General features: G+C 39.5%; 1 protein-coding gene across 5 annotated transcripts in view; it reads right to left on the minus strand.

The window, feature by feature from the left end:
* The window catches only part of LOC144786225 (solute carrier family 22 member 13-like), a 418586-nt gene that overhangs the window by 151136 nt on the left and 251554 nt on the right, over window positions 1–15896 (minus strand). The gene's annotated exons all lie outside the window — the stretch shown is intronic.

Raw genomic sequence — 15896 nt, forward strand, 5'->3', positions numbered from 1 at the left:
TATAAAAAAACTATGCATAAATTATAATATCTAAAATAATGCTTAAGAATTACTACTTCTCTCATGTAATCATTTCTTAAACATGGAATTCTGTAATCGCCATATAAAAGCATGTCTCAAATTTTCTTTTTACAGTCTAGAATTAAAATTATCTGTAATAATAAAATGACTCCTCTAACTAGCTTTTCAACTCTTTCTGCTCAAAAATGTTTCCATGAAAATTAGGGGTCGATTCCGATTCGGGAAAAACCACTCCGAATAGCCGTTCAGAGCGTTTTCCCCATACGAATCGTACCCTGCAACGTCCCCCATACGTACGACGAAGTACGATTCGTACCAGGAGCTGGACTCCGTACGAATCATACAGAGACCGTACGAATCAAATCCCCGTACGATTCTCCCTCGGAACCCGCTGTATGCGACATCTGTACGGTTCGCGGCTGATTTTTCCGACCCAGCAAGTACGATTCGTGTCGGGTACGCACCGTACGACGCTTTTTCTACGGTAGCTGAAAACAGCCGTAAAAGCAGAGTTCGCCCCGAAACAGGTACAGAACTGCCCCCCGGGTACGGTGCACACACCCCACGATCGCAGGGGTACGGTGCATACCCCTGCGATCATGGGGTGTACGGACCGTACCCCTGTGATCATGGGGTGTACGTACCGTACCCCATGTTCGCTGGGTGTACGGTGCATACACCCTGCGATCGCAGGGTTACGCACCGTACACCCCATGATCGCAGGGGTACGCACCATACCCCGCGATCATGGGGTGTACGGACCGTACGGTGTGTATGTGATTGTGTGCTTTTCCGTACGAATCGCCCTTACCTGACGTGGACCGTACGAATCGCGTCCTCATACCCCGGTCCGGAACGTACTCGTCGGGTCTTACGGTATGTTTACGATTCATACGGAGAGGGCTCCGGATACGAATCGTACGGACGTTTTTTTTTCCAGGATCGGAATCAACCCCTTAGTGTATACTACAAGAATATGGTGGACGAACAAGTGTCCTAAAAATATAGCGTAAATATCAACTGCTAAAAATATTTTCTATATAGATAACCTAAAGGTAAAAATATGTAGGTTAGTTTAAGTTTAATATATTTAACATCACAAAAATATACCTTGACAATATGTATCTCCAAAGTATTTGGAGGTTGCCTCATGGTTATTAAATCTATATGTATCTATTCATACTTACCATAAGTTAGCTTATCAATGTGTGGGAAACAATGCGTTGTGTAACACTTTGTATATAGGTTATTGTATTGTGCTTGCTCCTTTAAATGACTCGTGGTACAGTGGCTCATGGAACCATAGGAATGTCACTGAGGTTCTACCTTCAGCATTCACTTGCAGTTGTGTTTCAAGCTGTGAGTCATGCCATCTGGCACTTGCCTGTTTCTATTATAAATCTTAAGAATAAATCCTTACAAGCTTTCATTGCCTAATTCTCGTAATACAATTGGCGACAATCGTTTTAGGAAACGCTACCACGCTATCCACGGATTATTTATTCACGACGGAATCGACTTTGTGAAATTCCGGACCAGTTTGAGTCTACACTGCTGCGTTTAACTAACGCTGAAAAGGATCAGCACTGCATGTGTTCATCTTATTGAGGAGGACTTTAAAGCAGAATTTTTAAGGTGAGACTCAAAAGTTACCTTCATTTGCTGTGCGGTGACAGTTGGGGAACCGCCATCGGCTGCATCTTTTGAGCAGCGGCTGAGTTCCCTTCTCGTGCGCTGATCCGTGTTCTACATGAAATGTGAAGCAGACGCGATAGGAGCGCATTTCTGGTGATGTCATCACGCAAGGTCACGTTACGTGACCTTGCGTAGCGGCCATTTTTGTGGAGGAATATTAACTGAGGAGAATTTCCCTGAAGCAGACAGCACTCCTTAGCTCGGTGTTAACCTTCCAGCAAGGGATTTATTTCAGAACAACGCTTTTGGGGACTATGATTTAGAAACAGGTGAGATTATCGGATCACGACCGATATATATATATATATTTTTATATATTTCAAGCCTTTTTGTATCATTTCTTCTACATTACTCTTACATGTACAGCAAGACTATTTTTAGGTGTTTTTTCACCATTGTTGTTACTAACTACATCCAAATAGCCTTTTATGGATCAAGGTAATCAAGTTGCTGGAGATGTGGAACAAACTATAAGTGCTAAAATAGAGGAGCAAACCATGGCACAGCAGAGTTTTACAATTAGTTCTCCCCATCCTTTTTGGGCTACAGGTTCCCAACCAACTATCAAATGGTTGGAGTGGAAGGAGTACTTCGTGAATTACATGGGAAACATCCTTAACAACGCGGTCAGTATACCGCAATGCTGTTACATCGCGGGGGTGGCTTGGTGAGCAAAAAAACGATGGATTTAGGCCCAGATCTCTGTACTGGGGTGAATGTATGACACTGTTCTGCATTCTGTCCATCATATGTTGTTTTTGCATTCGTCACCCCGAGTGGGATGGGTATGCTCAGACGTGAGTCCCGTGCTCTCCACGCCACTGGAGTCAAGCTATCCTGGCTGATGACAGCTGATAACCAGAAACCGGTCCTAGGATGCTTGATTCCGGTCCAGGTAAGACATGGCTTGGCAGTTCGGGCTGGACTGTTCCCATGAGGCACAGGGTCAAGGCTGATTTGCATATGGCCATGTCTGAACTGGGGTGGCTTGGTGAGCAAAAAAAGATGGATTTAGGCCCAGATCTCTGTACTGGGGTGAATGTATGACATTGTTCTGCATTCTGTCCAACAACTGTTGTTTTTGCATTTGTCACCCCGAGTGGGACGGGTATGCTCAGACATGAGTCCTGTGCTCTCCACGCCACTGGAGTCAAGCTACCCTGGCTGATGACGGCTGATAGTCAGAAACCGGTCCTAGGATGCTTGATTCCGATCCAGGGAAGACATGGCTTGCAGTTCGGGCTGGACTGTTCCCATGAGGCGCAGGGTCAAGGCTGATTTGCATATGGCCATGTCTGAACTGAGGTGGCTTGGTGAGCAAAAAAAGATGGATTTAGGCCCAGATCTCTGTACTGGGGTGAATGTATGACATTGTTCTGCATTCTGTCCATCAACTGTTGTTTTTGCATCAAACACTCAGCAACCCACTCACCCAATCTCTTATTACTATATGATTACTGCCTTTTTTCAGAATGAGGGTAGAAGTTAAGGTGTTCCCTGCTGGGGCGTAACACAGGCCCCTGCAGCCCTCCAACAGCACTCTGGCTGCAGAGCTCCTGATTGAGGCCAGGGAGGGCACCCTCACGTGCCTTGCAGGGAGGTCCCCTCATATTTTGTTACGCCAATGGTTACCTATTCACCTTAGCTAAACCTTAACATTACATTTTTACAGTAAATTAAGTTGTTTTTTGAGTTTTCAAATCTGAATCATGTAGCAAAAAATGCACCAAGGCATTAATAAGGATATATTTCACTTGGTAGGAATGAGCTAAACTGCTCCATGCATTTATTAGCCAGTATGGCCTTGGCATTAATGGCCAGTGAGTAAGAAACTTGAAACACCCATGACAGCATTAAACATTACTGGCCTAGGCTTGTATGGAATAGTAATTGTCGAATGTATTAATAAGCGTGAATTGCCCCATGGCTTGATGAGCATCAATGAGCATTAATGGCCCCATGCTGTAATGAATATCAGTCTCACCAAGCGGTAAGAAGAGTCGGTGCTCGCAGCAAGTAGAAATGTGTATTAAAGTGGCTTGACATTAAAGCTCATCAATAAATCCAGGCATTAAAGAACATGAATTTACCATTTGGAGTACTGAGCAATAATGCCCCCAACCATTGAAGAAGCTAATTGATTAGGATGCAAATTATTTTGAATAACAGTTATATGTGCAATGATTAACGTGAATCTTTTTGAAAAATAAATGACGCATTTTTAAATGTGTAAACTGCACTAGGCAGATATAATTATTCGTATGGTCAACAGAAATGCTTAACTGCAAGTTTTCTTTTAACTAGAAGTGAACGCGACAATGTTGAAATGTGCATAATGAAAATTTGAGACCTACCCTAATGTCACATGCTTAGAAATATTCATCCTAGCTAGCTGCAGAATGCTCAGGTTTAACAGAGTACTTCATTCTTATTGTGATAACTACAAGTCCTATTTACCCTAAATTTTGCATAATGCTTGAATAAAATAGTTGTATATTTTAAAACACTATTTCTTGTTGTGTTAATCAAATGCATTACTAAACAGTATTTTTGCAAGTTGATAATTCTCTTCATTAGCCTAGTTCATTGTTTACACAACTAAACATTTAACATTAGAAAGTTAAACTTTGTTTGATGCCTATGGGAACGGAGGCTTATGAATCAAGAGGTTACATACGTAAGATGTATGTGTAAAACTTTGTAATAAAACTTTGCGAGGTGCAAGTTATTTCGTAGTAAAGGAACAGCTGAATTCACTCTCATATGAATGCTGTTGCCTGATTGGATCTAAAGAGGAGAGACCTGCACTTTTGCAACATTATTCTTGCCTTTTATATTAGTGCGTGCTCCTAGTGTAGCTCAACACTCATTCAACATAGCGATTCCCAGACACCCATTTCTTCTATTTTTCACTTGCCCTCTACGAACAGCCGTTGCTTTACTGGCCCTTGTATAAATACTCTCATATATATTTTTAACCTCGGACTACCTTATACGTACAGTTGGCCCTCCATTGGATCTTGCTCTGTGCTGAAAGGGGTTGGATATTTGGAGGATGGACAGCTACCCATTGAGGACCAGGAATAGGATAACTGTATCTTCAACTCAAAAACATTACAATTAGATGAAGCTCTCAAAGTGATCCTAGGTAATCCAAACCCAATAAATGACTCACAAGAAATGATGAGTCAGAACAGCAGAATCAGATTAAGAGTTTAAAGTTTAGTTATTCATTCTTTAGGTAAAGAACATTTGTTATTCAAATAAAGTAGCATACAGCCCTAATAATCAATTAGTGAAGGATTTAATGAAATATACCAAGCCTCTGAAATTCAGGAAGAATATGATGGATGTATAGGAAATCTTCCTCAGCCGAGGGAGATGTGGACATGTACAGGGTAGGTCCATAAGAAGCCAGGTGAGCCTTGTAAAGACTCTCAGGAAATTCAGTAAAGTTCAAAGTAGTCAGTTCCAGTTCGTCAAGACAGCAATCTGTCTCAGTCTGTCACTGTAACGAGAGTCACAACAGCATTATACTCAAAAGGTTTCTGGGGTGACACCCCCTGGTATCACCAAATTGTCAGACCACTCAGTTCCATTGTGCAGTCTATGTCAGCATAGGACACATTGAACAATAGGACATTTAAACAGAGAAAACTAAAAATGTATATGTGCTCTTTCCCAAGCAGCTGTTTCAGAGTGTAACAAAATGTGTTACACGTACGCTATTCAATACAGAGATGTCAAAGGAAACAGTTATCATTTCAATACAAATTGCTATATTTCAAGAAGTTCCCATACGCTTTAGAATATTTAGTCCATGACTTCACTGAAAATGGAAAGTAAAATGAGGCATACATGATATTTGGCTAATTATACGACAATATCATGTTAAATTGTGAATCGCATTTTAATATGAAACTAGCATATAACTTCCGAATACATTATTAAACATTTCAATCTGTTCATATTTAATACATGTAAGTACGGGGAACTCATAACATTTTTTGTAAGTGTCAACATTAATGATTTAAGTATATTCATGTAGCTAATTTGCACAGTCTCCATTTTCTATGTGAATGATGTCTAACTGAATAATTGATTAGCTGCTATATTTCTTATGTCTTTTATGAGTTAATGATTACATTTTCTGGTCGGTGGACCTCTGATGTATGCTCCTTTTATGGTTTATAAATGCAAATATATATATATTTTTATAAATAAAGCGGCTTGTATTCAGAAGCCTGAACAGGGAAGGGCTTAATTCTGAAATTGATGGTAAGAAAAGGTTGAACCATATTATTTCAATTTTGCCCCAACTCAGCACTATCAGCTTTCTGGTAGTAGAGTTATAGTTCACACCTTGAACAATGAACTCTAAAATAATTGCCCAAGTTGGAATGAAAAAAAAACAATCCAATGCCCAGAGTTTGAAGAACTGACAAGGTGGAATTTTCGAAGGCGGTTGCTGTTTTGGAGTTGTGAGTATTAATAGGGTGATGCGTCATCTATTGTAATTGTGTTTACTGGAGTATTATTGAGATGAGAGTGAATGGTTGGATGAATAGAGATGTTTAGTGTTTATATATGAAGAAGTTGAAGAGTTTCGGGCTGGATCTAGCCTAAGATCCCAGGATATTAAGAAGAAAGTGTAGAAAATACTTAAGTAGCCATTGTCGAATGGCATTTCTTGCTTACAAGTTTTTGTGGTGTAGAGTGTGAGGTACCATCACCTAAACAATTGAGATAGGGACACTATGAACTGTTGTGATTGTTCTAATATTGATTAATGTTAGCAGAACCTGATTGCGCAAAGGGAGAAGCAGCATTGATTAATTAATGAAAAAGTAATTTCACGCTGGTCAAGATTTCACTTACAAATGTGAAATTATTTTTGTGTGGCACAAGTCAGAGGGCATAACAATCTTAGTATTACAGTTGTTGAAGTACAATCATTTTCTTTAGCAGAGCAAACAAGAAGTACTTGAGATTATTGTGAGGGGGAGCTGTTGCAAGGAGTGATATCATACGTCCTAGTGCTTCGTGCTGAGATTGGTTTGTTGGTTTACATTTGCGCTGTGATTGGTTGGTGACATCAGGGTGCCACACTGTGATAGGTCAGGGGTTGTGTGAATATCACATTGCGATTTGTTAACAGGATTTCTATAAATTTATGTATTTATTTAAGAAGTTTTATATAGCGCTAGCCTGACCGGAAGGTATCGGAGCGTTTCACAACAAGTACAGAGCAGTGCAAAAGAAAGCAAACATAATACAGACAGCAAGACATTCAGGGTACGAGTCTTAGTAGAGAGGGTGCTGACGTGTTCCGAAAAGAAAAAAAACAAGGTCTTGACAAACTGCATCGGAGAGGAGAGCAGTGGCGTTTTAAACACTCCGAGCTGTTTCTATCTGACAAGATTGAAGTAAATGGAATTTATGCGATTGCTGGCCTTACGAGTTTGAGAATCATGAAATGCTTCAAAGAATTTAAGAGTTTTGTGAAGGATGATGTTACAGTTCTGATACAGGAAGGTGAAGAGGCACCTACTGAGGGTATGTTGCACATTACATGATGACTGAATTGGGATTACGTACATGTTTATGGCTTTGTCAATAGTGAAAGATTACTGAGAAAGAAGGTTCATTCAAATTTCCAAAATATGGTACTTTTTAAACTAGGATTATTGAGAAGTTGAAATAAAAATGGTGCTAAATTAAACCACTCCCTAGACCCACTAAATATTTGGGAGAAAGTTGCACAAGAGAAAGAAAGGGAAAAATATCACAAAAAGATGAAAAGAGCAATGCGTAATTATGCAGATGCTCGATAGTCATGAAGAACAGCAGAGGTGGTTGAAGGCCATAGCAGAAGGGACTAGATTGTATCCAGCTATTTCTACAGAAATGCCAGAGAAGTTAAAAAGGAAATGAGACATGATTAGGGTTTAGCTAAGATAGGTATTAGTTGCGTATTGATTTTTTATTGATTTTATGTATTAACCGAAACCCGTTTGTACTGTTATTTGTTTGTCTGGAAATCCCCAGGGATATTGAATAGCAGGTGGTAAATGGAAGCCACACTGCAGTGAGGTTACTTGCCTTGATGAAGTAAGTGCGGAAAGTTAGGTAAAATTTGAAGCAATAGTTAGGGATTATTTTCCCGTATAAAAGAGAGAGTGATTGATAGCAAAGGAGTTCGCTGGTGAAATTTTAGTCTTATGTCACCTAGAAAGGATAAGTCTGAAGAAGTAACAGGTTCTTTCTTTTTGCTTGAGTGAAGAGTAAGCGGAAGAAGTTTTACTCGTAGTGTGTGAAGAGTAGACAGAAGAAAAGGTTTTACTCATAAAAGAAATTGTCTTTTCTTTGAATTTAGTCAATCAGGCACAGTAGCAAATGTTTTTTTTAGTTGTTACTTAGTGAAATGCTTCAGTAAATTTTATTTGAAATTGAGTTGTCGTATTACCTTGAAAGGGAGGAGTCAGTCGCGGGTGCTGTACTGACATCACAGAGAGCCGTGCTGGGATTGGTAGAGGCAGCGGGTGTGTAGTCGTGAGAAAATTGTAAAGGAGGGGTGAGTGCAGAGAGTGAAAACTCATGTCATAGAAAAGCTGGGCAAGCATTAGTTAACGCAACTTGTAAGTCAAGTATTAATTGGTCATTGAAAATAAGAAACGTGCTGGTATTAGAGAGACATTTCTGCAAAGTAAACAAATTAATGCAATTGTCATAACTGAAAATTCTCAGTAAATAGGACAGCGGTGATTATATGTGGCATTTAGATCCAGCATTTATAGGAAATCGCCCAGATAAAAAATACTTAGGTTTTGCCCGAGAACAGAGTATTAGAGGACCATATATCATGTACGGAGAAAAAAGAAAAAATTCTTTTATGCAGAAAATTAAGAATTATTTTAAAAAGGATAAGCCAGTTAAAACAAGAGAAGGAATTATTATTCCACCACCAAATACGCTCGCATCATACATGATGATAGAAAGAGGCTACCACACTTGTGTATGGTTAGAAAATTGGATAGAGTACACAACAGACAATGGCATATTGTCATTTCGAGAACATGGTACATTTAATGGTAGAATATTGCATAATTTACGCAACTCGCATGAATGAATTAGACTCCAGACCAAGATTAACACAATATGAAGCCTTAGAAGAGTGGGAGGCTGAGGCTTTTGAACGAGACAGACCTCGTTGTGACAGGAATTTTAGTAGATTTTACCCTAAATTTCCCAAAGAGAAAAGAGATAAGCAGATGAAACAATGGAGACAGTTTAAGCTGGTGGAAGGATTATATCCTGTATTTACCACTGAAGAACCGACTGGAAGTAAGAGTATCGAGAAAACCAAACATTTAATGACTAGTGGTGGGGATTCAGAAAATGATTCTTTTGAGGATTTGTTCATGAAAAATCCGCCACCTTATCAGGAAGAAACCAATAGAGTTACCCCTAGTGCTCCGTTTCTAAAACCACCCTTGGTTCCGCAGATTATACATGAGACCTCATTGGAAAAGGTACTGCAAGAAAGAGAAAGAGAAGCAATAAATAAACAGCATAGTGAGTTAATTCAGACAATAACTCAATTAACTACAAGTCCTGAAGCCCTGACAATACCCGTAACTATAGGTCCCGTAGTTCCTTTATATAGAGATAAGCAACCCAGTCCTAAAACTCCCATTCTAACTACACCCATAGTACAGCCCTGGAAAGAGAATATAATAATTAATGACCAAGCAAGTGAATGTGAGGCAGTAATTTCCTTGATGGATTTACCTATAAGAGAACGAGTGGGTGACTCGATCAGGAAAATTACTCCCGGATACTCAAAAAGAAGTACAGATTGAGACTTCCACAATAACGAGAAGTGTGACTGTAGTAACCCCTGAAGAATTAGAAAGATGGACAAGAGACATAGAAAAGCCAAGATCACAGTCAAAGGTGCTAGACATATTTAAATTAAGGGTAGAATTGGAGGAAATGGTAGCTGGAAATGTAGGATTGGAAAGGTTAAATTCTTTTAATGAAGAAGAGTTATTGTTTATATGCAGAAGTGGGGAACATCCATTATGACGCAGTGTTTACACCGCACTACCATTACAACGCTGGTTTTACAACGCAAGTCGTTACCACGACTTGTGCTGGAGGGCGCTCTAGGCTAAGGAATAGTAGATTTACTATTCCAACACCTTCCCTACTGTACGTAGGGTGGTCTTGGAATAGTAAATCTTACTATTCCTAAGTCCAGCACCCTACAGCGCAAGCCGTGGTAATGACTTGCGTTGTAAAACCAGCGTTGTAATGGTAGTGCGGTGTAAACACCGTGTTGTATTGGCATATAACCTGTAGAAGTATTACTCGAAATACGAAAATCTTCCATGAAAAGTTAATGAATTTGGCTTCTGAAATGGGAATTGACATTGGCAAATCAAAGGTATTACAGAAACCATATAGAGCGGAATTTTCTGACAAAGATTTAAAAAACATGAATGTGTCAGGACGAAATTTGCAGATAAAAGAATTATTGTCGCTGTTGCAGAAATGGGGAGATTTAGACAGATGGAAAACCAGATGGACAAAGAAAAAGGAGGAAGCACAGGCAAATCAAACTGCATCTGAGTATCTAATGAAGGAAACAGAAAAGGTTGAAAGGTTGTGTCCAATAAGAGAAGTGCAAGGAGGAGGTTATGTACATGTCCCGTGGTCCCGGCAGGATATTTTATCATTTACTAATGACTTCCCAAAGCTTGGCGAAAAACCAGTAGAATGGTACAGGCAAGTTGAAAGGTTTGTGAAAGTTTTGAAGGTATTGTTACAAGATTTAGATGGTTTGTTTGACATAGTTGTTCCAGCTGATTCATGGACCGAGTGTAAAATTACAGTAGATTGGCCAAATGATGAATACCCTAGAGATCCAAAAACAGGAACTCTGTCAGAAAAGGTAATGAAAAAGTATAATCAAGTTACAACTTATTTGAAGGGAAAGATACCCCCCAAAAGAAACAGATTGGACAAAAATAGACAGAACCACCCAAAATAAAGATGAATCGGTACATGCATATTATGAACGCCTATTGCAGGTATTTAAACAATACAGTGGGTTAGAGAACATTGATAAAAAGGACATGACACATTTTAGATATCGTTTTGTGTCCGGACTAAAACCAGAAATACCACAAACAATTAAGGAACATTACTTATGTTGGCAAGCAAAGCCTGTCGATGAAATTCTCAAGTATGCAAAATACTGTGAGGATGAAATTGATAATAAGTGAAAGAAATTTGAAGAAAAAGTAATGTGGGCTCAAGTAAAAATGGCAGAACAGCAGGAACTTCAGTTAAGTCAGCAAGCAAATAAACAAAAAAGAAGGGAAGGCCAAGATGAAGGTAGTGGAAGCAAGCCTAGAGGGAAAATGAGCAAAGAAGAGGCAAAGTAAAAGTTTCCCTGTCATGGGTGCAGAAAATTGGGGCATTGGAGAAACAAGTGTAAATTAATACAGAATAATAATGTCCAAAATCAAAATTTAAATCCACAGACACAAAATGAGGTTTCAATGAATCAGCCACAACAGGTAATACAGAATCAGTTACCACCTGCCCCTGTGCCACATTTCATGAGTCAAGCCAAATGCAGTGTGGACACCGGATCCCGAGAGGTAAGTGGTAAGAAAAATACAGTAACACCACAGTTTCTTTTGCAGGACAATTTTTTTTTACACAAGTCCTACTGAAGGTGCCTGAGGGGGGAAGAGGAATGTGTACTTGGTGCATCCTTACCAGTAGATAAGTCAGGTCCTTACATTGAGGGAAAAGTGGAGGGAAATTATGTTACCTTTTTGTTGGACACTGGTGCTACCCGTTCCACTGTGAGAACATTAGACATACCAAACCTACCCCTCTCAGAAGAAGGGATCCAAGTAGTGGGCGTTTCTAATAAACAAATTAGGACCCCTGTCACAGAGCCAATGGAAGTGTGTATTGGTAATTTTAAAGAGATGCACACATTTGCTGTGTGCAACTCTAGCCCTGTAAACTTGCTAGGAAAGGATCTACTATGCAAGATGAATTGCACCATCTTTTGCACCCCAAATGGTGTCGAGATTCAGACTCCAGATGAAGATGGAGGGTACAAAATCATGTTGGCTAAACAGGAAACAGAAGTTAAAAAGATGACCATAGGAGATTTACCAGAAGAGCTCCAAACCTATGTAAATCCTGAAGTGTGGGATGTTCCCGGAAAATAAGTAGGTTTAATGACAAATGTTGATTCCATAAAAGTGACAGTGAAAGAAGGTGCAGTTTACCCAAATATTCGACAGTACAAAATGAGTCCAGAAATAATAGCAAATGTTGCAACAGAGATTGAGCGTTTGGTTAAACAAGGCATTTTAAAGGAAATAATGAGCAGTCCTTGTAATTCACCTATAATTGGCATAAAGAAACTAAACGGAAAATATAGGGTGGTCCAACACCTTCGAAAAATAAATAAAATTGTCGTCCCATGTTGCCCAGTAGTACCACATCCAGCAGTGATTCTGTATCAAATACCATGGAATGCAGGATGGTTCACTGCAATTGATTTATGTCACGCCTTCTTTTCCATTCCATTGCATCCAGACAGCAAGTTTTTATTTTCATTCAAATTTGTCAAGCATGTTTACGTCTGGAATCATGTTCCTCAGGGGTACACGGAAAGTCCATCAATCTTTAATCAGATTTTGAAAAAGTGTCTTGAATCATAGGTGTTGCCCGGACAATCTGTTCGGGTGCAGTATATTGATGATTTACTGATAGCATTGAGAACCAGGCATAACTGTATGATTGATTCCATTGCATTATTGAACCATTTAGCAAAGGGTGGACATAAAGTGTCCCCTGAAAAATTGCAATACTGTACAACCTCAGTCAAGTATCTGGGACACCAGATAGAAAGAGGGGTCAGAAGAGTGACTTCCAAAAGAATCAAAATAATTAGAAACATGAAACTACCCCAAACACAGAAAGAAATCATAATGTTTCTCGAAGTTTAAAGTTTATTGCAGGCAGTGGATTGTGAAATGGGCAGTGCTAGCTAAACCATTGATTCAACTAACAAAGAAACGGGCAAAAGATCTAGTCGCATGGAATGATGAAAGCATGACTGCTTTCTCAAAATTACGCAAATGTTGCCTAATTATTCAAAGGAATTTGCATTTTTTGTGACACAAGAGACAATTGTGCTCTCTCAGTCCTAATCCAGACTCATGGTTTAATGCAAGTCTAAAATAAGTCTAAAAAGTCTGGCATATTTTTCTGCCACATTGGACCCAGTGGCATCAGCACTGCCAGTGTGCCTAAAATCTGTGGCTGCAACTTGCATGAGTCTTGAGCAAAGGGAATGCATTGTCATGGGACACCCTGTAACAGTGTATGTCCCACATGCAGTCGTGATTTTGTTAACCCGAAGACGTACTCAGTACTTAACTCCTAGTCGATTGACTAAGTATGAAAGAGTTATTCTTGGTACAGAGAAGGTGACAATAGTAAGGTGCACTGTCCTCAATCTGGCAACTCTGTTACCCAATTCACATTTTGAAGAAGTAAGAGAGGAAGTCGAACATGATTGTGTTGACCTTACTGAAGTCAGTACTAAACCACGCCCAGACATATAGGAAGAACCTTTAAAAGACCCTGAACATGAGCTATTTGCAGATGGCTCATGTATGCAACACGAGGAAGGAGACATGAATGTTGCTTATGCTGTATTTACATTGTCTGGTATAGTCGAAGCATCTTATTTACCAGGAGTCAAGTCTGCACAAGTAGCCAGATTGATTGCTTTAATAAAAGCGTGCAAAATTGAAAGACATTGGAAAGTAACCATTTACACTGATAGCCAGTATGGTTACGGGGTTGTGCATGACTTTGGCCAGCTATAGATGCAAAGGGAGTTCATGACTTCTTCAGGAACCCCTATTAAAAATGGACAGTTTGTAAAAGAATTACTCGAAGCAATTCAATTGCAAAAAGAAGTGTCCGTGGTCAAGTGTGCTGCTCACCAATCTGGTTATGACAAAGTGACAGCTGGTAATCGTAATGCTGACCAGGTGGCCCAACACTGTGCCAGATACAGAATGGCAGTAAACAAGAAAATCGATGCATGTGTAATCAGCTTCCAACTTATGCTGCTAGGAGGTGTAACTACATGGGAGGAAGTGAGAGATTTACAAAATGAAGCAGAACCCAAAGAAAAGGAAGAATGGGAGAAAATAGGGTGACAGAGAAGGCCTGAAGATGGTGTGATAGTCTATCTAGATGGGAGACCAGTGTTACCTGACTGTATGGTTGCACCCATGGCCAGAATGTACCACTGGGACTCACACATAGGCAGAGATGCAATGATAATGTTGTTCAGACAAGATTGGTTTAATGCAAGGTTCAGAAACGTAGAAGAGAGTCTTTGCCAGAGATGCCTAATTTGTCAACAAATTAACTCTGATAGGAAAACTGTGGTTTGCCCTTGAAAAATTGGAAAGGCAGAAGGTCCATTCATAAGACTCCAACTTGATTTCATTCAGTTACCTGCTTGTCGAGGATTAAAATATGTTCTTGTCATCGTCTGCTTATTTTCCAAATGGGTGGAGGCATAGCCGACCAGAAGGAATGACAGCTTAACTGTAGCCAAACTCTTTTTAAGAGAGCTCATTCCTCGGTTGGGTTTTCTAGTAACGATTAAATCAGACTGAGAGTCTCATTTTAATAATGAAATCATTCGATTAATTTGTGAAGCATTCAAATTTGAGCAAAAGCTGCACTGTGCATACCGCCCAAAGGCTTCTGGACTGGTAGAACAACTGAATGACACAATCAAATCAAGATTGAAAACAATGTGTGAATCTACCCGATTGGAATGGCCTGATGCTTTACCTCTTTTCTTGAAGGGACTCAGAAGCATACCCGACAAGAAAACAGGTTTGAGTCCCCATGAAATACTCATGGGAAGGGCAATGAGGCAAGCATGTGTGCCAGGTCACAAGCTGTTAACTGTATCTGATAGAAAATGTACGAACACAGCAGCAGACCACAGTCAAGCACCTACACCCCTCTAGTTTCAAAGTTTGGTGAAGTGTGTAACAACTTTCGACATCAGCTGCTGAAAAGATGCCCTTTTACAATTAGAACAAGCCCAAATGGAAGGTGCACAACATTAAAGTCCAGACAAAAAGATATTTTTAGAAATTCTTCTTTTATTCCATTTCTTTTTTTGAAGAGAACTGGCACACAGCCAACGCGTTTCGTTCCCCTGTGCCACGGGAACTTCGTCAGGGCTAAAAGACCAACATAAATAAACATACAATAACTACATATATATATATATATACTACTGACATTCACTGGAGCAGAGTATGCTGGTAATTGGAGTCTTTGACATCGGGACTGCAGCTGTTAACAATCAGCAGCGGAGCAAGCTGAACTCCCGCCAATGGGAGGGCCGAGTTATAATTTTAAGGAGGAACAGAGCGAGTCTCAGTGCACAAGGCATCTGAGGAAGGCACACTCGCCGAAATGCATCATGCCTGCACTTCGTGAATAAATGGCTGTCGAAATTTCCCCTGCTGTGTCCTCTGGTCTTTTCCTTTGGGAGGTGATCGTTTGTGGATATATGTATGTATATATATATATATATATATATATATATATATATATATATATATATATATATATACAAAAACAACAACAACAATTATATTTGTTCAACACACAATATAAATACATTTAAAAATTATTTGCAGCGACGTGTTCTATGGTACAAGGACATGTTTTATATAAAGAAAAAACATGACACAAAAGAACTAAAAAAACACAAGGAAAACAACCCAGAAACAGTCAAAAAAATGTTTTGTTAAACATAGGTAATACTCAACCAGTAACAAACATTACATAAAAAGCTTAGTAGATCCAATAATGGCGCATTCCAATGATTTTAGGAAGGTATAAAAGGTGGGAAAGGCGGGGGAAGAAGAAAAAAGGGGATCACAGATGACTGAGAGTAACAAACTTTTGGGAGTTATCCGAGATAGACCACTGTGTACAACATGTGGAAGGTAAAGAAATAGACAAGTGTTGAGGTAGAGAGAAATGATAAATAATAAAGGGATACAACGTAACCTCAGAAAAAAATGGCA

Source organism: Lissotriton helveticus, chromosome 10 (assembly GCF_964261635.1).
Source record: "Lissotriton helveticus chromosome 10, aLisHel1.1, whole genome shotgun sequence".
NCBI classification, from domain to species: domain Eukaryota; kingdom Metazoa; phylum Chordata; class Amphibia; order Caudata; family Salamandridae; genus Lissotriton; species Lissotriton helveticus.